The sequence below is a fragment of the Lissotriton vulgaris genome, chromosome 8 (assembly GCF_964263255.1).
Source record: "Lissotriton vulgaris chromosome 8, aLisVul1.2, whole genome shotgun sequence".
In the NCBI taxonomy this organism is placed as follows: domain Eukaryota; kingdom Metazoa; phylum Chordata; class Amphibia; order Caudata; family Salamandridae; genus Lissotriton; species Lissotriton vulgaris.
This window is the reverse complement of record NC_141696.1, coordinates 221,875,919-221,899,261: the sequence shown is the minus strand read 5'-3', so window position 1 is coordinate 221,899,261 and position 23,343 is coordinate 221,875,919. Positions and strand designations below refer to the sequence as shown.

Sequence of the window (23,343 nt, the reverse complement as noted above, 5' to 3'; positions counted from 1 at the left end):
GTATTTCTTATGTGTATCTCATCAGTCTCGGGAGCCAACACAGACAACTCCTTCCTCTGATGTGAGCAGCACTCACCCGTTGCAGGATCCGCAACAGGTATAGTATATTAATTTCTGCTCTGGAGAGGCCAGGGATCGCTGGTGGGACTGAGGCTCACACGTCAGGTTTTTTTGGGGTATTGGCTAGACAGTGCATGTACTGTCTCGAAGAGACTGCTGTACTGAATATGTGGGCCTCAGCCCACCCACATGCTTCCCATTTGCTCACTCCATTGTCTGTCTCATATTCATTGTCACCATTTATTATTATTATTATTATTCCGAGTTTTGTATAGCGCCTGGTTACCAATAGGCATCCCCGCGCTTATCAGAACATAACACAGCTACAAGAATGCAAGGATTAAACAGAGAACAAAAAAGTTTTTAAAAGTTTACGAAACCTGAAGAGACTGGCTTCGGAGCGCAGTTGTAGGGGCAGTGAGTTCCACAAGGAGGCCACATTTATTGAAAACCATTTGTACCTGGCATTCATTGTAATGCCTCTTTTAGTATTTAGCCCTCCCCCAGTGCATGGACCAAGTACTTAAAAACAACCACTGCTCCCGCTTTTACAACCACTTTTGGACCTACATTTTTCAATTCTTTTTCAGCACTCTACATAGAGCTCATGCTTTATAGCTCCGTCTCCTCCCACCCACCCTCATGCCCCGTCACTGATCACCCCCTCCCCCAACCGTCACTGCTTTTCCCTTTGTTGCACTTTCCCTGTTTCCTGCATCTCCCTCCCGCCACTGCTTGTTCCCTTGCACCTCCTCCAATCCTGGGGTCTGTCGAGAGAAGGGAAGTTTGTCCAAGGCCAGGCACATAGTCTAGGAATGATGTATCATTGTTGGTATGTTTCCTTTATATGTGATCCTTGCCCAGAGTCAGCTTTGGAATGTAGACTGCAATGATACTTACTGGGCATTTTCTTAATAAGCGCATGGGATTTGAAGGATCTTCATACTCTTTGCTCATTCGAGGTGTGCTAGCGTACCGCTTTTTATATTTCCAGGTGTTTCAAGGTGCTATGAGCTTTTGTGTATATATGGTGCATAACATAGGGAGCTCTGGCATGTTTTCCCATTACGTTTCTGAGTGATTGTATATTTTTCACAGCTTTAATGCTTAGGTCTGTAGTCTCTCGTATAATTTTCTCCACTCATGAAATGGGAGTGCCTCTGGGCTCTTGCCCACTTGCTTTCGTTGGACTATAGATTGTTAACTTGTTTAATACAGTAGACGCCTGTGGAGCATCTAGCTGCGCAGCATCAGCAAGAATATGTTAACTATCAGCTGTTGGCTGTGCTTTCGGGGCAGAGGATTCATCTTTATCTAATGGGGAGAGTGAAACGTCCTAAATGTGACTATTGTGCTTCCCATGGAGGTGTTGCCACTGAGTGTTCATCTGGAGAGCTTTGTTGCATTTCCTTATTTTTTTCCTTCTCCGAAAAAGAAGCTGAAGAGCCTTTAATACCTGGAGGCAGTTCATTTACTGATGCCAGAACAGGGTGATCCTGCAAGTTCCGATTCATGTACTAATACACTGGACAAATCGGCATCAGAACGTTTGTTTGCAGATGCAGGAGGATGGCTGTGATCTGTCTACATCCTTTTCTTTTTCAGGGTAGGTGTGCGCTGATCACCTGACTGTCTAATCGAAGATGTATTATGAACAGACTCAAATGCCCTTACTTAGCACAGCGAATGTGTTTCCAACTGACCCTAAAAGCACCGCCACTTATGGCCATTTCTTTCAAAATCCCAGACCTATGGAAGTCCCGCTCCTCTGCTCAGGCAGAGGAGCGTCGCCCCACTGAATTTCAGCACTGCAAAAAGGAAAAATAAAATGATAATAGTGCAATGTTATTATCATTTAATTTTTCTGTGCTGAGGCAGTTTTGAGGGGGGCAAAGTAGGGGGGAGTGTTGGCCCTCTCCAAGTGTGCATGACTGTTTGGCTGACCGTCCTGGGCCGGCCAAACAGTCATGCACACTTTACATGTTCTCCACTAGCTGTATTCTACAGCCTGGGTGGAGAACATGCTTGGGCTCCCAGTCACTGTGTGAGCACCTAACCATGGTGCTCAGACCAATCTTGACGCTGCTGTCATGGTGACAGTAGCATTGTGATTGGCATAGGGAAACCTGGGTGCGTCCTGCTTGCGATTCACAAAGAAGGAAGAGGAGGGAGGAGAGGTGGCAGCCGGCAGATAAGTGATTTCTTTTTTATAGCCCACTCTCAGTTCACTACTTCTGCCAGGGAGGGGCTGCCACTGAGTTCTGGGTTTATGCAGTGGTCAAAGTGGGAAAAAAGTAGATCTGTGGAGAATCAGAGGGAGGAAATAACTTGAAGATTGGGTCAGTGGGTGGAGTAAGAAGTGCCGCCAGAAAGAGCAAAAAATCCCAATTTACAGTATTTGTTTGGCATTTCACATTGTGCATAAAGCAGAGAGACCATGAATTTTGTGCACATAGGGGCATATTTTCAATAACGTGGCAAAGCGTATCGTTAAACCAAGAAGGCTAACAACACGCTTCATCCCTTTTAAATGCAGGGCTGCACCATATTTAATAGAATAGGGTGCAGCCCTGTGTTTCCCCTTGCACTGGCGCCTACTTTAGCTGCCTAGCACCAAAGCAGACACCCATACACCATAGTACAAGGGTGCCTGTGTTGAGGGGAAGATTGTTTATGTGCAAGAAGGGGGACCTGCACATAAACAATCTTTCAGTGCCGTTTTGTAACTTCTATGTGTGCTACTTAATACGGCTCACATAGAAGTTATAAAATGTCTTTTTTTTTAATGATTGTTTATGTGCAGGAATGGATACCTTCCTGCACATAAACAATCATAGGCAATTTGCTGTACCCATGTGTGCTGCACAAGGTAGCATTCATGGAAACAGCAAAAACTGGAAGAAATAAAGCATTTAGTCTTGTTTTGCCTGTTTAAGACCCGGTTTTACCTGGTCTTAATTTTGGCGATGCCTCCAATTTATGCAACCCTTGTAAATAGGGGGCAGCATCAAAATCAATAGGTGTTGCAGTGGGACGCCCACCGCAACACCCATTGCCCTTCCCTTTCAAGTTAAATACAGCCTGAAAGGGTGCCTTATTTACAAGGCAGCGTTAAGACACATTAAGTGGCTTAATGCGGCCTTGTAAATAAGGTGAGGCCACTATCGCCATCACAACATCACTGAAAGTGACGCTGTGGTGGCGATAGGTGCACTAGGTTACTCGTTGCTCAGTTATTACCGTCCTGGTTAGTGCCGGGTGCCTCTTGAAAGCACCTCTTGGTGCTATACAAGTGTAAACGCTTTATCTCGCAGCAGTCGGCGCCGCTCCGAGGGCTCAGACATGATGCAATGCTGTTGCAATGCAATGCAAACCCTCACTTAATCTAACCCCCACCCCAGACCCGCTTGAGGGCGTCCCTCACGCCACTCCTATAATCTGTCCCTGCTCTTTCTGACTGTTGCTGCCTACCTCTGTCTGTCCTTCCCTCCTCTGCCTGCCAGGCTTTCTCTCATTCGCTGTATGCATGACTCCCTCCCTGCCTGCCTATCTGCCTGTGCATCTTCCTTCATGTTACCCCTTTCTGTATATTTAGTTAGTGACTCCCTCCATGTGCACCTTCCACCTTTGCTGCCTGTTTTACTTTTCTAAATGGCTTAATGTCATCTATCTATCTTCTTATTTGCTTTGGTCTTGCCCGAAACTGCCAATCTCGGTCCCCACTATCTCTCCCTCACTGTGCCGGTCTTCTATATTATACTTTCCTATAACAAGCATTAGAACAGGCACGAAGAGGTTGCCAGCATTACAAAGTCAAAAATAACAGAAGACATGTTTATGTTAATTGTTTTTTAATAGGGTTGTTCAGTGGTAGATAATGTATTCTTGTTATTGTTAACTGCCAAGTACATCCGATCGTGCCTTGCACTTTTTCTGTACGTGTGTAATACTCTTAAATGTGCATTTTAATGAAGAGCATCGTGGGTGCACAGCACAGAGCAGGGTGTGTTTCTAGTGAGTGAATCACTGTGCAGTCAGGTGGGGCCGTCTGTTCATCCTGTTCACTGTCTCTGAGACGTCTGGACTCACACGAGCCTCTCTGCTGGTGACTCCCCCAGTGAAACACAATGAACACACATTCCACCTCAACGTGTGCTGTATACCTACTTTATATTAACTCACGTGCAGCATGAGCCGGCAGCTGCCTCCATTGCTCAGGGGGTTAGAGCAGTGGTCTTGAAGACCAGGGGTCTTCAAATCTCACTGGGCCCTCACCTATTTTTTTTTACACTATTTTCTATTCCAATTCAGAATTTGGTTCAATGGCATAAGATTAATAATTTCAGTGCCGTTTCTTTTATATTACCAGTGTGATTCAGCAATAAAGAGAAAACTTCTCTCACACACCAGGCCTCTGTCAGGTGACCCGACAACCACAGCCTGTCCACGAGAACCTAAAGCTCCAAGAGGACATAAAACACATCACACACCAAGCACCACAACCTAACAAGCACAGCTTGAACACAGGATATTTGTGTCACACGATATCCGGCAGTGGCAATCACGAACCCCTGAAAACGCTTAGAAGAAAGTTAAAACTTACAAATTACGAGAACTCTGACCTTTTCTAGTTTAGCTCGTGTGTGGTCTACATTTGTCAAGCTCATCGCTAAAGGCAGATTAGCTGTACTAATGAGCATTTTTTAAAGAAATGGGTGGCAGCTGTGGCTTTCGCTACGAGGCAGCAGCGACACGCAGCTAGATCTCAGGTGTGAGGGGGGGGGGGGCGCTGATGGACACCTGAGAGCCCCGCAACTCCTGCTGCTGTGCTTCACAGCCATGGGAAGGACATGCGCCGTGCCAAAGGCAGTGAGAGGCACCCCACCAGGATGACCGGCCCAAAGAGGCTTCAAACACGGAGCAAGCCCAGTCCAGGCCCGACTCACTCCTCCAGCCGCTGATAGCAACAGTCATCAAGGCTCCGCACCGAGTGGCGATAATGGTCACGGACACCACAGGCCTCCTGCCTTTCCCTGCAGTTCATAAATGCGAGCGGAGCTTGTGGTATGTGGTGCGAGCATGGGTCACGGTGCCCAAGGCCTTCAACAGGATCAGTCTCACCCCACGTCCGACGGCGGCAGGAACAGTACCTTCCCTGCGCCAAAAGCGGCGTCAGAGGAGGACCACTGTGATTGGCTGTCAGCGTCACGTGCTTTTCAGTGCATGTTATACACACAATTCACCGTATCCAATTCATTCACATCCTTATCCAGTTCATTCAGCATTCTATGTATCACAATGTGATTCATATCCGATTTCAGTGATGCTCATATTCATTTCAAGAACAGTGTTATTTGCCTCACTGTTATTTATATCAATTTCAAGAGTTCTTATATTTAAACCATTCTGTAATGTTCATTTTTTAATTTATTTTTAAATGAGCCTTTGTGTTATATCAAGTCTATACAAAACAGTACTCTTGCCTACAGTAAATGACAGCACCTTAACACATGGGGCAGCATATATTTTAATAGATTAACAGTCCAGCAGTTTCCCTCTATACTCAGAATTATTTTTTTCATATCAGGATGGCGCCTCCAGAGCATAATTGCATTCATGAATGCTGAAATGAGGCCGAGATGGCACTTCAAATACTATTACATTTGGAGCTTTTGTCCGAGAATCAGTGTGTATACACATTCCCATAATGCCTCCATCCCTCCCCAATTTTACTCTTTGGGGACTCCACATCCTAGCTGCCATCGCTATAGGAGGCGCGCACCTGTATCTGCGACTAGGGGTAGGAGCCTATCTAGCGCTTAAAGCAATCCCAAACTCCCGCAGCGCAGGCCGGGGACGGGCATGTCCTATGCCTAGTCAGAGCCCGGAAGAGGCTGTGACCACCCTCTGACATTGTGATCCTGGGGTCAGTGCTCTCTCATATTGTACTGGAGAGATGAATAGTTTGAATCTGTTAACATGTTTGGGTATAGCTCTACCCTGGTTTCTATTCTTTGGATGCTGCCTCTGGTGATCTTGAGGTTTTGATAATGCCAAATTACAATGGGCAAAAGCAAACCCCAGGAGGTTGAGGCGGAAACACCTTCTCCCTTTAAGAATACCAGCATCAATAAAATGTTGCAGAGGGCTATGGGGATAATTTCCACAGAAATAGCCCTGCCTGAGAGGACATTGTCTCTGGGAATCCCAAATGATTCAAGCTTGGACGGCTCCTTATCATACAGCGCAATTGGTACAAATAGTGCAGTGGACCATTTGGGGTTGGGTAACAACCAAGCCAGTGATGAAGAGGCAAATTCGGCTCCTAATCCAACAGGGGCACACCTGAAAGTTACATCTCGACCTTCTTGAGCCACCAAACGACGTAAACAGCAGCACACATCTCCGTTCCCTCTAGCCCCTGCTAGCCCATATGCTGACTTGAACATTATTGACCCTTATAATTCCAGCCTAGAGGGGACCATGCTTACACCTCCTTGGGCTGTGGACCTCACAGAGTCTTGTTTTGGAAAAATTAAACAATATCTACATAAAGAACTTTCGTCATTGACAGTGCAGTTGGAGGCCATCGAAAGGGGTCTCAATTGCATTTTATCCCAACAAAAGCAAGTTATAAGTTCAATAGCAGTAGCAGAGAATGGTGGCCAGGTTATGACCTCCAACTGCCAACTCAAACTGTTTAAGGACTTTAGCACCATCCACACAGCCACTTTATCTAGAGATGCTGTAATTAGCCATGGTAAAGGGACTGAGGTTGCGGGTACTTTGCACACATCAAAAGCGTTAGGAGTTAATAAGGCCTTGTTGTCCTTTAGGGGAGGGGTGTGGTCTCACGGCTAGACTGACGACCTAGGAGCTGGGAAACCAAGGTTCGAGGCTCGGGGTCGACTCCACATCCTGTGATTCTTGGCAAATCACTTAATCCCTTAATCTCACCATGCCTACCAAAAACATAAATGTGTCCTGGTGTATGTAAGTGATGCTCATGTAAAGCTCTCCAATACATTTGGGTCAAGTTTGCGCGATATAAATCTGCACACAAAAAAAAACACTGGCGCTGCGGGGATACAGCCACCTATGCTAAATACCCCAGCATCCATACTGAAGCAACCAGTGACCGATCTCACCACAGCATCTTGCCCATATGTACTTGTTTTGGTAGGAGTTCCTGAGTTGAATGTGAATTAATGAATCAGAAGGAGGGTCAGGACTAATACATGTTTAAATTGGCTGGCCCAACATGGGAAGTTCCCCTATTACATGGCTACTGAGATTTTGCTCACATGGAGAGTGGCACGGTTAGGGTCGGGATCCAAGGATCATTGTAGTGATTGTATAATTATAAACTTCAAATCCACACAAGGTAGTGCAGAGGTTATTTGGCCTGCTTCCCTGACTCAGAAGAGAGTCTATGATTCAGGTATTCCAGCTGGGGTATTTTTATAAACCATCTTGTGTTAGGGAATGTGATAATTTTGCACAAAAAAGGACATGTCTTCGCATTGGCCCTGTAAGGACTCCCATTGAGCATGTGATAAGGCCTGTTGGTTTTACAGTTCCCACCTCAAATTGTTTTGGTGCCATGGATGGGATGGAGTAACTAGCCCTTGACAGGAACGGGTCTCCCTCATTATGCTCTCCATTAGGGAAGGGCAGGAGAACTATCCAAGGTGATAGGGCACACTACGATGACGAGGGCGAGTCACGGTTGGAGTTCGCCTGCTAGGCTCTCGCCGTCAGGTCAGTCAAGTTATGAAGGTTTTTGACAAAAATTCTCCAATGATCTCAAACTTCTGAATCTTCTTCCAAGAAGATCCTTTCGTGGGTCCAGTGGGTCCTTAACAACAATCCAAGGCTCCAGAAGCTCTGGAACCTCATCCTTCTTCCCTCATGCTCCCTTCATTTGTCCTCACCTTTTACCCCTAATCGCTCATTCTATATCTCTAGGATTTCAGCTTTTCTTTTTGCTTTGCGTGATAAGTGCAATTGGCAAATGATGATGTCCTAAAATATTCACCACCCTGTCTATTTTAAGGCAATCTAATACCTCACACCACATGCCTCTGTTCTTATTCCTCATTCCTTATCACTCATCCATATATCCAATTTCCTTTGACCTCATGACTCAGTGATCACCCTTTCTTTCATCAAACCTCTCTCCTTAACCCCCATTCTCCACTTGTCACCATTCAATTCTTATGTATCAGCTCTAGTACTTCACCTCATCCCACACTCTTCTACTTTCACACCTCATACCTCACTCTTCATCTCTCATTCCTCATCTCTCACTGCACATTCTTTTCATTTTCACCTCTTTATTGTCTATGCCTTACTTCAGATTTCTCATCTCTCAATCTTCATCTCCCATTGCTCAATTCTCAGTCTGAACTTATTGCTTTTCATTTCTTGCTTCCTGTCCCTCACCCCTCGTTTCTCTTTTTCCACTTTTCTTTCTTCATCATGAGACATTCACTTCTCTTGTTTTCTTCCTAATACCTCAACGCTTATGCCTTACTCCTTGTGCCAGATTTCTTGTCCCACACTCTTCACTTTTTTCACTGCTCGGGCCTCAACCCTCAGTCATCATCCGACACCTCTCACCTCTCAACCTTTGCACCTCATTCTTTAGCTCTCTTCTCTCACTGCTTTTCCTACACTTCTCTCTTACTCTTCATCCTTTACTCCTCACTCATTCCCCCTTTCCCACCATAACCTTTCACACCTCTGTCTTAATCTCTCACTCACAATTTCTCACTCTTTAACTTTCATCCCTTACTCCTCATTCCTCATCCTCACTCTTTATCCTTGGTTTTGTATTCTTACTCTTCAGTCTTCATTTCTCAGCCTTCACTCCAAATCACTCATCCCTCACTTCCCATTTTTCACTACTCATCTCTTGCTCCTCATACCTCATGCAGTATTCCTCATCTCACACTACTTACTCTTCATGCCTTAGTCTCAGTCCTTCTCCCCATCCATCACCCCTTCATTTCTGATCTCTATCATCCCTGATTTACATTCTTTCCTCCCATGAGGACTGCCCCTGTTACATGTGTTCTTACCCCAGATGTTTTATTTAAAGTGTCAAATGTCTGCTTTTCTATAAAAGTGTTTGATAGAAAATCATACATTTGAGGTGAGCAAATTTAGAGTGTCGTTAGTGTTGAGGGTGCTCTATACAGGAGCTGCTTTCCACCTAAACTTGAGAACTACTCAGAGTTCTCTGCTTCTTTTTTGCACAATTTATGTGTCACTCTCAGCCTGAAAGGGTATTGTTTTGACTTATACTGGGTGTACCTTGTGTCTGGAGAAAGCTAAACCTCCCTGAAGAGCTGTAATGACAGCGAAGCACGTGTCAGGGGTTGCTTTTGTTAATTTCAGGTGGGCTTGGTTGGTATTTTGCCTATTCAGAGCTGTACTACTGCGCCTGAAGTGGTAAAAGGCTTTTGTCATTTTACAGCTCGTCTTGGATAACACTGTGCTAGTCCTATGTTTAAAAACACTGCTGTAGAAATGGCAAAAGCCTTTCAGGCTTATTCATGACGCCGAAATCGGCTCGCAAAGGGCCAGATTCTGAGAATCTGGCCCTTTGCGAGTGCGATTTTTGCATTTGGGATTCATCATCCCAAATGCAAAAATCGCTATTTGCTCTATCGCATATTTGCGAGGAATTACATTTAAGGAATCTCTATTTGAGATTCCTTAAATGTAATTCATCATCCATTTTTCAATTGCGAAATCGCAATTTCGGGCCGCAATTTACCGCGAGGTCAAACCTCGTGGTAAATTGCGAAAACTCAGAAAAATGCATTTAAATGCATTTTTCTGAGTTGCATGTTACACACACACATGTCCTTTGGACATGTGTGTGTGCAACACCTGTGTAATTATTCATTGCAGGGGTGCTACAGGGTGTCCTTTGGACACCCTGGCATCCTTGTAATCGCAATCTCATTTGCGATTAGCTAATTGCTAATCGCAAATAAGGAATGACTCCCCATGCATTCCTATGGGCCTTTTGGCCCATAGGAATGCATGGGGAGTTATTCCTTGCCCTACAAGAAAGGATCAACACCAACGTACTCAATAGCAAAGAACTTTTTGCCAAACCCAGCACAGAGGCAGGAGACAACCCACCCTCCCAAGACCTCTGCAACAACCACAGCACCTTCTTTGACTACAAGATTAAGGAGATATATGACAGCTTCAATACCCAAGACCCCCTCCCCCCACCGGCAACCACTGCACCCAATGACACCGGACCCCAGCAGACCCGGCTCAGTTGGACTCCCCTCATTGCTGACAACACCCTCAAGACCATGAAGTGCATTCTTTCTGGAGCCCCCTCGGGCCCCTGCCCGGACCACATCTTCAACAGAGTCACCACCTCCATTGCTCCAAACCCTGCTGCACCATCAACTGCTCCATCAACTCCACCACCTTCCTGAAAGACTGGAAACACGCAGAGATCAACCCCTTGCTGAGGAAACCCTCTGCCGACCCGAAGAACCTCAAGAACTACAGACCCATCTCTCTGCTCCGTTTCTCAGCCAATGTCATCGAGAAGGAAATCAACGTCCAACTTTCTGAATTCATTGAAGCGAACCACATCCTGGACCTCTCCCAATACTGCTTCTGAAGCAACCACAGCACGAGGCCGCCCTACTTGCAGCCACAGATGACGTCTGCACCCTCGTCAACCGAGGTGAAACTGCAGCCCTCATCCTCCTGGGCCTCTCTGATTCCTTCAACATCATCTCCCACCACACCCTATCCACAAGACTCCACAAACCTGACATCCGCGACAAAGCCCTGGAATGGATCTGCTCCTTCCTCATTGGCCAAACACAAAGAATCAGACTACCACAGTTGCACTCTAAACCCACAGAGACCATAGAGCTCCTCCCTGAGCCCCACTCTCCATGAGCCCCACTCTCTTCAACATCTACACGGACCCACTCACAGCCTCCATCAGGAAACACATTCAACATCTTCGCCTATGCCAATGACACCCAGCTGATCCTCTCCCTCACCAACAAACTCACTCCGCCTGGGACAACTCCTGGTGGCCCACAGACCTTGGATCCCCCCATGCCTACAGACCTTGGATCTCCCCACGCCCACAAACCTTGGATCCCCCCACACCCACAGACGACGCATGAAACCTCTGCATCATTCTGGACTCCAGATCAACATAGTCTCATCATCCTGCTTCCACATGCTACATTTGCTCCGAAAGATCTTCAAGCGGATCCCCCCCAGTCCAGAAAGATGGTCACTCACACACTCATCACCAGCAGACTCAACTACGGCAACACACTCTACGCCGGCATTAATCAGAAACTCCTCTGCGGAACATTCAGAATGCCTCCGCCAGACTCGCCCTCAATTTCCCCCGCCACAGCCACATCACTGGCCACCTGAGACCTCCACTGGCTCCCAGTCAACGAAAGAATCTGCTTCAAGCTCCTCCTACAAAGCCCTACACGGCATGGGACCTGCAAACCTCAACCATCGCCTCGCATTAAACTCACCCACCAGACTCCTCCGCTCTGCCCAACTGTGACTGGACCACGGCCGGAGGACGATCCTTCTACTACCTTGCAGCAAAGACCTGGAACACCCTGCATTTCCACCTCAGGTAATCATCATCACTGCCTCAATTCAGAAAGGACCTCAAGACATGGGTCTTTGACTGAACCACAGTGCCTTCTACGGATCAGCAGTCCCCCCTACTAGTGCCTTGACACCATTACGGGTGAGTAGTCGCGCTGTACAAGTCACATGATTGATTGATTGACTCGTGTCAAGGGTTGCTTTTATTCAATTCAAAGCTGTTACACAGTGCCTGGAATGGTACAACACTTTGGTTATTTTATTTCTTGGCATGGATGGCACTAGCTAATCCTGTGTCTAAAGACTTTGCTGTAAAAATGACAAAAGACTTAGGGCCTGATTACAAATTTGGCTGTCCAATGGACTGCCAAACCCATGTGGCAGTGCGGCTATCGGAAGTCCTACTGCCATATTATGAGTTTGATGGTCGGACCGCCGTAGGACCGCTGTTACCACAGGGTTACAAGATCCCTGTCAGTCTTGCAGCATCTGAGGCCCGCAATCTGCTGGTGGTGCCGCTGCGGAACCGCCAAGCATATTACGAGATTCCTGACCGCTACAGATTTCATGGCAGTAAGCCCACTATGAAAAGTGTAGTGGTGTAGGGGGTCCTACATGGCCCTCTGTTGCCTCTGGGCCAGGAGACACATGCAGGGGGGTAGTAGGTTTGCACCCCTGTCTGTATGCACTCCGTGTTCCAGCACAGCATGGACTTCACAGTCCATGCATGCTGGAAAGTGCTGTGGTGGTTGCATGCTGCCTCCTTTCTAAGGCTCACATATGACGCTTTGATAGGCACCCCCATGGGCCGGCTAGCTGCCGCAGGACTGCCTGACATGTATTTCAATCAGAATATGGTGGGCAGCTAGACGGCGGGTTTGGTGGTCTGGGAGTATGGCGCTGGCGTGGCAGAACACTTCAAGACCGCCAAACTTGGAATGAGGCCCTTAGTCACTTTATAGCTTGGAGTGGATGGAACTGTACAAATCCTATACTTAAAAACTTTGCTAGAAAAATTGACATTTGAGGTGAGCAGGTTTGGGGGTGTTGTAGAGTGCTCCATAGAAAGGAACTGCACTCCATGTAAACTTGGGAACTACCCAGAGTTCCCTGGTTCCTCTTTTGTATAATTTGAATGTCTGACTAAATATCGAAACCAAAAATATCGACATACAAAAATATCGGGACAAAAATATCGAAGTCAAAAATATCGGAATCCTATCCCTAACAAGGTAAGTACAAAAATATCGAAAAAATAATATCGTAGTACAAAAATATCGAAATTAAAAATATCGTTTTTTAAAATGTATTAATAATAATGTTAAAATAATTATAAAATACATATAATGTTACAAATATTAAATACAAATATTAAAACATAATTAAAAAATTAAAACTAATACATATACATTTAAAATAAATTAAAAACTTAATAATTTAATGTAATTTTATATTTTGTAATTTCATTTAATTGATTTAATTTAAATTTATTTAATTTTTACCCTGTACGACTGTACCCCAAAAACCCAAAACTGACCCAGAACCCTAAAAATACCCCTTTACCCAAAAACTGAAAACTGACCCTAAACCCTAAAAATACCCCTTTACCCAAAAACTGAAAACTGACCCTGAACCCTAAAAATACCCCTTTACCCATGAACTGAAAACTGACCCTGAACCCTAAAAATACCCCTGTACCCATGAACTGAAAACTGACCCTGAACCCTAAAAATACCCCTGTACCCATGAACTGAAAACTGACCCTGAACCCTAAAAATACCCCTGTAACCATGAACTGAAAACTGACCCTGAACCCTAAAAATACCCCGGTACCCATGAACTGAAAACTGACCCTGAACCCTAAAAATACCCCTTTACCCATGAACTGAAAACTGACCCTGAACCCTAAAAATACCCCTGTACCCATGAACTGAAAACTGACCCTGAACCCTAAAAATACCCCTTTACCCATGAACTGAAAACTGACCCTGAACCCTAAAAATACCCCTGTACCCATGAACTGAAAACTGACCCTGAACCCTAAAAATACCCCTGTACCCATGAACTGAAAACTGACCCTGAACCCTAAAAATACCCCTGTACCCATGAACTGAAAACTGACCCTGAACCCTAAAAATACCCCTGTACCCATGAACTGAAAACTGACCCTGAACCCTAAAAATACCCCTGTACCCATGAACTGAAAACTGACCCTGAACCCTAAAAATACCCCTGTACCCATGAACTGAAAACTGACCCTGAACCCTAAAAATACCCCTGTACCCAAAATTAATTAATATTATTTAATTACCAATTAATTATTAATTAACAATAACAATAAAGTAAATATATTAGCACATTTGCTGTAATTAATCTAATTTAAATATTAATATTATTTTGCACAATTAATTAATTAAGAATAACAATAAATTATATATAAAAATTACTATAATTAATTTTTTAAATAATTAATAATAATTAATTACCAACTAATGAATCATTATAAATATGAAAAAAATTATAATAATTAATTAAGTAATTAATAGAAATTAATTACCAATTAATTATTAATTAAAATATATAAAAACATATATCAATTAATTAATTATTATTAAATTACTTCCCACCCTATTCCCCTATAAACCCATAACCCGCTACAGAACATATTTATCAATTAATAAATTAATTAAAAATAATTTAAAATTAATTCTCAATTAATTAATTAATAATTCCTAATAATTAATAATTAATTTAACATAATTAAATTACTTCCCACCCTATTCCCCTATAAACCCACAACCCGCTACAGTAGTAAAACACAATATTTAATAAAATAACATTAAAAAAAATAATAAAACATAATTAATACAATATAATATACACTAAATTTATTTAAAAATAGATATTAGTAACATCAAAGTTATTAATTTCGATATTATTAACATCGATATTTACAACTTCGATATTACTGATATCATACCAATATCGATATTTAGACTGTCGATATTACTTACCTTCGATATTTTTGTATATCGATATTTAAACTTCGATATTTTTGCTTATCGATATTAAAAAATCGATATTTTGTCTGTGTACCGTATAATTTAGACAACCTGAAACAATAAAGATATATACATATGTGTGCACGCCCATGTATATGGATTTATATGTGTGTGTGTTTTCTTTTTATTTTGTACATGAGAAACCATTTTTTATTCCTTCCCTCCCTTTACATCTACCCCTTTCCTAAACCTGAAATCACCATTACCTCCCTTTATCTCTACCCATCTCTAAAACCAACAATTATTCTTACCTCCCTTTACCTTTAACCACCTTTACACCCTAAAATCATCCTTACCTCCCTTTATCTCTACGCACACATAAAAATCATGTTATTTACAAAAATACTTACCTATGTGATAAGTACGGCGTGACAAATGTAGAAATACTTACCTGCATTGCAAATAGATGCATGTAAAGGATGCATGATAAAGACTGGTTCCTTGTTTTATATTCTGTTAAATGTCTGTTATTAATTGTAGTTGATTCAATGTAGTCCTCATCATATCATTTCAGGCTATGTAATATTCATTTCAATATGTAATATTAATTTTAAAGCAAATCAACATAAGTTCATTGCAAGCCATATTCATTTGGACAGGGGTCATATTCATTTAAACATGGCTTGTGTTCATTTCGATATGTGGTTGTTAATTGCAAAGCATGTTACATTTATCTCAAATAGTTTCATATTCAGTCAAAAAATGTCTTATTCCTTTTGATGTGGACATATTCATTTTAACAGGTGCCATATTTATTTCAAAGTGGTTCATATTCATCTTAACATGTGTCATATTCCTTTCAATGAATGTCATATTCATTTCAATGGATGTCAGATTCACCTTAACACTTGTCATAATCATTTTAACATGGCCCACATCCATCTCAACATAGGTCATATTCATTTCAATACATGAAATATCCTTTTTGATGTATATCATATTCATTTCAAAGCATAACAGATTCAGTTTGACAAGTTTAATTTTATTTTCGCTGTTGGTCATATTCATTTTAAGACATTTTAAATCAATTTCAGTGGGGATCATAGTCATTTCAATGCATGTCCTATTCATCTTAGCATATATCATATTGCTTTCAATGGATGTCTCATTCAAAATAACATCTTATATTAATTTTAACATGAATTATATCCATTTCAACACGTATCATAATCATGTCAATGTGTATCAAATCACTTTTAAAGCAAGCTGTATTCATTTTGATTTTACTCTTATTCATTTAAAATCATGGCAAATTAAATTCAATAGACCTCATATTCATTTCAACGTATTTCATATTCATTTTAACATGTATCATATTAATTTGAATATGTAGCATATTAATTTCAATGCATGTCATATTAATTTTGACAAAGGTCATGAGAATTTCAGCTTTGTTCATACTCATTTTAAGGCATGTTAAATTCAGTTCAATGGGGCTTATATTTATTTCAACACAAGCCATATTCATTTGAAATCATCTCCTATTCATTTCTGTATATCTCATATTCATTGCAATGTAGGTAATATCCATTTCAACTTAATTTATATTCATTGCAACATGTGTTACAACCATTTCAGTATATATTATAATTTCAATATGCATTATATTCTTTTCAGAATATAATATATTCATTTCAGTAACTTATATTCATTTCAATCTGTCATTTTCATTTCATTGTATGTCATATTCCTCTTGGCATATGTTAGTCATTTCAGGGAATGTTCCATTCTTGTTGATGTATATTGTATTTGTTTCACTGATTGCTGTATTGTTTATAGTGAGGGCCATATTCATTAAAGTATCATTGATGTATATTTCAATATATCTCTTATTCAATTCAGAGTGTGTGTTATCCATATTAATCGCTAAGTAGTATATTCACTCTGCCAGGTGTCCTATTTACCTTGACACATATTATATTCATTCTGGTGTGTGTCATAATCATTTTGCATCATGATATGCATTTCAGAAGGTGTTGTATATGGGGATCTGTAATTTTGACGTGAACGGCTTCCCATACCTTTTGATTTCCAGTGCGGCTTTTGCATTTATGTTCTGTAAACCCTGTTTGCCATTTCTACTAATCTTACCAATCTAATGTCACCCACGAAAGCATGTTATCATATACGTTCTACACCCAGTGCCACAGTTTGTAAATTATTGTAATGTTATCTTTTCCTCAGCTTTGGTGTGATGTACGTTCGGGCCCTTGATGTTAACACGGTGGGTACAAATTAAACAAGGGCCCATACACTTCTTTTGTGATTGTAGAAAAATTGATTGGGAACTGTTTGTTTCAAAGGTAGTTTTAATTAATCGATCTCTGATATTTCAGACTCCTGTTTAAATCATAATAACAGCTCAAATTCAGCAATATAATGTCAGAATTCATAAGAACATCCAGCCCCAGAAAAATCAGAAATCACCAATATGACTAGGCCCTTGTCCAATATAGTGTCCAAAAAGGTTTGGCTTGATCAGGGGAGAGCAGTGGAGGCTCAGGACAAAGGGAGGCTGGCACACAAGTCAATGGTATGACGCATGACCGACAAAGGCACTCCTGGTCAGGAAGACACTATACACATAGGAAGACTTTGGGACCGGAGGAGAGGCTTCAGGAGAAGAAGCCATGACCCCGAAACCGGTCCTAGGATGCTTGTTTCCAGTCCAGGGAGGACCTGGCTTGGCAGTTCGGGCTGGACTGTTTCCATGAGGCACAGGGTCAGACTGATTTGCATATGTCTGGGTTCAAACTGGAATGGCATGGTGAGCAAAAAAACGACGGATTTAGGCCCAGATCTCTGTACTGGGGTGAATGTATGACATTGTTCTGCATTCTGTCCTTCAACTGTGGTTTTTGCATTTGTCACCCCGAGTGGGATGGGTATGCTCAGACGTGAGTCCCATGCTCTCCACACCACTGGATTCAAGCAAGCCGGGCTGAAGACGGCTGATAGCCAGAAACCGGTCCTAGGATGCTTGATTCCGGTCCAGGAAAGACATGGCTTGGCAGTTCGGGCTGGACTGTTCCCATGAGGCACAGGGTCAAGGCTGATTTGCATATGGCCATTTCTGAACTGGGGTGGTGTGGGGTGCAAAAAAACGATGGATTTAGGCCCAGATCTCTGTACTGGGGTGAATGTATGACATTGTTCTGCATTCTGTCCATCAATAGTTCTTTTTCCTAATACCTACACCAGGCAATAGCTGTTGCTGAGTTATTGTCACAACCCTCAGCTTGCAGCTGTCTTCGTCATTGACCTTTTTTTGTTTTAGTCCTGGGGTAGTTTCACAGTTAGGTTGTTATATCTGGTTTTCCGCCTCCTATATGTTTGTTTACCAGACCTATGTTTCTGAAGGCCGTCTTCCTTCCTAGCCTCTCATGTCTGCCGCACTGCTTCTGTTCAACCTGAATTCATTTCAGCATTGTGAATTCCTTGTTTGGTTTTCCAGCTGTCTCGTGGTAGCCGGGGGACTAGTTAGAGTAATTGTTACTAATAGAACAGCTAAGAACCTTCTCTATATTGTGCATACCTTACCTCAATCTGTTTACTGTATTGTTATAACTAATTGTCAGTCATCCTTCATAACATTACATAGGGCTTGATTTAGATGTTGCCAGTAAGGGCACTCTGGTGCAACGGTGACAGATGATTCTTACCACCAACGTAATAGTCAGCCTACCAAATTTAAGAGCGGGCGGACTATAGTTTGCCGACCGCAGAGACTACTCCGTCTCAGCCGTGGCCAAACTTCTCAGATGGCCCGACCGAGTAAGGGCCATCACAAAATTGACTATCTGTTTGCCTGCCCAATTTAGAAGGGAGGATAAGTAGACATTTTTAGTGCCCGTCACACCCAGAAAAACCCTGGTGGTATGGCCAGAAAAATCATTAAAACGCCACACTTGCCATGGGAGATTCCAATGGTGAGAGGGTGGGGGCGTTTGTATTTTTATTTTCAAAAAGAAAGCCACGCTTCAGGAATTACTTTGTGAAAAAAAAAATATGTTTGATGGACGATTCTGTCATGTTGAGGGAGCCATGTGTCAAACTTAGATGAGCATTGACAGGACCCTCTGTGGTGGTGGATCCTGCCAGTGCTTATAAAATGACCGCCGGCTTGGCGGTCATTTCTAACTTTGTCAGGCAGGACCACCGTCAGGGAAACAGAGTAATTTGCTTGGTTGCTCTGACGGAGTTAACCCTGTCTGCCATTATGTAAATGTGGCCTATAGCACAGATGAAACCCAATTCTCTTAGCTGACTATCTACTAGCTCCATTCCTGAAGAGCCACTTCTCTCTCTCTTATGAGAAATTGCCCAAATTTGCCATAACATCAATGTAACAACTGATGCCATGTTAGTTTAGTTGACGCCATCTTGTTTGCCATGTTACATATAGTCTTCAAGGCCTCACCACTTCTGACGTACGTAGCCTACCTCTCTTGCTTGGCAGCACAAAATGAGGATTTTCAAGTCCCTAGGGCAGCATCTGAAAGTTTATATTACTGTATCTCTTTTCAAAGTATTTCTGCATTTTTCTCATGAGTATGCTGTACACCAGATATGATGTCAGGGTTTTCATTTCTGTGACCTGAAATCTACTGGTACCTTTATGCAAAAGTCTATACAAATCAGTGTATTGGTAAGGGGTTAGCATTCAAGTGCCTATTTCACTCTTCCTGTTTGTCCATCTGACAATGGGTGATACAAAACGTGTAATACACCTAACTGCTGAGCTAATTATTTCCAGAAACAGGCTTCAAATTGTGCACCCCTCTCACCAATAATAACCTCAGGCAATCTATGTAATTGGAAGCCCACCCTCAAAAAGGTCAATGTAACTTCAGGAGCAGAATGTACTTTACGTAACAGGATGTAATGGGCAGTTTTAGTGAAGTACTCCACTACAAATAAGATCATGGTACAATCTTGTGATCTTGCAAGGTCTACAATGATATGATGCTTATTGAAAGTCAAGACCAAGGTTGCTTAGGGCACAGTAAACGTTGAAGTAACCCATGGATTTGGCCTGATCGGACTTTGCTTGTGCACATACCACTGTCACTGGCAATATTACTCCCAATATATATTGATAAGGGAACCTTGTGTTCCAAGGTCTACATAAAATGACTGTGTCACTCGGGAATCAACCTTTCTCCAGCGTGCCCCACATTGAGCGTGCCATGGTCCCTATTTAAGAAACTCATTCTCCCTATACAATAACTCACCCTCTTCCAATCAGGTCGTCCTCTTCCCATCAGGTTGCACCTGGGCTTGCAAGTGCCACTCCTCAAGAGTGAGAGACTCCTTCTGGGCTTTGTAAAATACTGTACTGTCCAGACATCTATCCTTGAAACACTTTTGTTACTGAGGTTGAACCATGCTACCTTTTGCATCTAGACAGACCCCTCCCTTACTAAGATAGCCACTGGCAGGCTACTTAGAAGGGTCTGCTGTGGCAGGTCCACCCCATGTTTCCTTATGGTCTCTTGTGAACCATCTGTCTTGCAGCAGTTAATATGAAATGCTCCAGGTGGGTTGTCTGAGATTTAGTCGGACTGTAACCACCACAGTGAGCTCCATGTAGGTGTTCCCTGAGAGATAATACATGGAAAGATCATCTATCCCATCGACTTTAACAATTACAGTTTATCACCCATTTAGAAATATCTGCCAATAACAGTGAATGTAATGCGTAAAGATTAGGTGCCAATCAACCAGGCTAGCGGTATCTTTGAAGATTTTTTCCCACAGTAGAGGGCTGGGGTAAGCGAAGCGTTCCCGCTTTTTCCCACACTCTATATACAAGCCACACATAAGTAAAAACTCTCCATGTAAGTAATCTGAGTCTGAAACTTCTGGGCAGAATTCATGTTTCTTGTTTCTACCCATGCTTCATTGGAATGCTTCATGGGCTGAGAAGTTTTGATTGCACCCTGAAAGTGGAGAAAGCAGGAGTAGGTGATTGGTAGGGAGGCAGATGTTCCATAGCTTCTCCCTAAAAGCAGGGTGTACCTGGAAATTAACTTTCCTTACATATAAATCAACAATATTATCAAGCGCATAGCCTTGTTTACTGGGCATGTTCAACCACCCATTCATGGACCTCACACACAGAGGTTGTTAGTCTTTAACACAAGGGTTTGGTAAAACCTTGGGTACTGCCATGCTGAACTCCTTGAAAGCAAGAATCACTGCTTTTAGGACACAAATCCCCTGCACAGCTCTATAAAGCTGTACTGCCTCTGCCCTTGAATGCTTTCCTCCAGACAGCTCAATAATATTGTACTTGAAATGTACTTGAGATGCTACAGACCGTTTTGGAATTTGTCACCACTGGTGCCAGGACATCCAAGATTCCCCCTTTGCTAATAAGGGTGTCTACAGGCCCCTGAGGCCAGACTTTCAACTGGTAGGTAGTGGAGGTATAATGATTATAATCCAGAAACACATGGATTTTTACCTGTATCCCTGTGGGAACTGACTACCAGCACTCCATGGTGAATGGTCTGTCCAGTCTCTTGCAGTCATCATGCCTGGAACTTGTATGAAACATGTATGTATGTGTGTCTGTGCGTCTGTTAATAATGTGTGGTTAACGTGTGGACTGGATATAGCATGGTCCTTCCAGACTCCATGTTTATGCTGCACTAAATGGTGGTCAGCATTGCATAACCCATCTATGTCCATTTCAGAAATACCACCCTTCTTGTCCCCTCCATGAAACCCAAGTACCTTGCACATAGGGGGGAGTATCCAGCATATTTCCAGATTAGGCTTCCATATCTTAGGCATCAGCATCAATTAGTGAAATAGACTGTGCAAACTATACATCTTGCATAAACACTAAACTGGTTTTATTCCAAGAGTTAGGCATGTCTGCACAGTTGTCAATCCCCTTGATCAACCTTAAATAGTCCCTTTCTGAAGGTCTTATGAAACTTCTGCTGCAATGCATTTCCCCCAGTAGCCATCCAGCGTTGCAGCTTTTTGAATCCTGCTTGGACACCTGTTAGGGTAAATGGGTGTTTCAAAGTAGAGCTCTCCTCTCCTGATAATTGGGACATACATACCCCTTTAAAATATGTTTCCTTATCACTATCAAATCCCCAAGTATCTTACAAAATAGGGCCTGGTAGAATTATCTAAAAACTTCAACAACAAAGCACATATCTCAAATTTCAAAACGGTGTCCCTCAAGTATGCCTTTGCAACCCTGTCACTATAAAAGTTCATAGCGTGCGCCTGAATGGCAACTAGCTGCTTGTATACCTCTTCCTTACCTAAATTACTCTGCTTGATGCTTGATTGCAACTCCCTGAAGGAATTCCATTTCAAACAGTCTCCTCTCAATCTCTTCACTATTTTGTCGATCCAAGCAAGTACGGTGGGTGCGATAACTGAGTGTTGACCGTCTGGTCGCAGCTCTCAGAGTATGCCAGAGCCAGAGAAAGCAGGAGTAGGCGATGGGTAGGGAGGCAGATGTTCCATAGGTTCTTCCTAAGAGAAGGGTGCACCTGGAAATGAACTCTTCTTACATATAAATCAACTGTATTATCAAGCACAGAGCCTTATTTACTGGGTATGTGCAACCACCCATTCATGGACCTCACACACAGAGGTTGTTAGTCTTTGACACAAGGGTTTTGGTAAACCTCACACCTTGGAGATTGTCATACTGACCCTCTTGAAAGCAAGAATTACTGCTTTTAGGACGAAAATGCCCTGCCCATCTCCATAAAGCTGTGCTGCCTCTACCCTTGAAAGCTTTCCTCCAGACAGCTCAATAATCTTGTGACTGTACTTGAGATGCTACAGATCGTTTTGGAATTTTGTCACCTCTGGTGCCAGGACAACCAATTTTCCCCCTGTGTTAATATGGGTGTCTACAGGCCCCTGAAGGTGTCTTCAACTATTCTTTAACAGCAATGTATTCCTTAATAACTCATGGGACAGTAATAGAGATTGGACAAATGTCCAATTAAAGCGTGGGCTTTTAATCGGATAACTAAGGGTCTGATTTATATCGCCAAGATAATGGTATACCTGACAAATCTATATGCGGGTGTACCTTACGTTTAATCACAGTGGAGACAACTCCATCTTCACCATGATCAAACCCCTCTGACAGCCCTACGGAGTAAGACACGTTGGAGGCAGAGCTCTAATTCCACCCACCCAATTTAGATGGGTGGAGTTAGGGGTCAGTTTTCACTGCCCGTCGCTGCCAGGAAAACCCTCTATCAATCGATAGAGACTGACGATCAGAAGAGATCTTGGGATAATCTATGTAAGTGGAAATAAAGATTTTGAGCATAAAATCCTAATGTGGTATTCCAATAAAGAACTCAACTGGGATACATTGAGGTCATTCAATAGTTGTAGTTTGTTCTCACAAAGAAGATCTCATCCATCACACCAAGATACGCAGAGCAACTGTCACTCTTACAACCCCCTTGCACCCGCCCTCTTATGACATATATCATAATATACACCGCGTTCCACTAGGAGGATGGCAGAAGACATAAACTGTGTTCTATGATGGTAAAACCGCTCAAGTGCCACACATATATATTCA

The 23,343-nt window shown here is 42.7% G+C and overlaps 1 protein-coding gene across 2 annotated transcripts in view; it reads right to left on the bottom strand.

Moving 5' to 3' along the window:
- EVA1C (eva-1 homolog C) overlaps positions 1 to 23,343 on the bottom strand; it is a 401,925-nt gene that overhangs the window by 366,110 nt on the left and 12,472 nt on the right. The gene's annotated exons all lie outside the window — the stretch shown is intronic.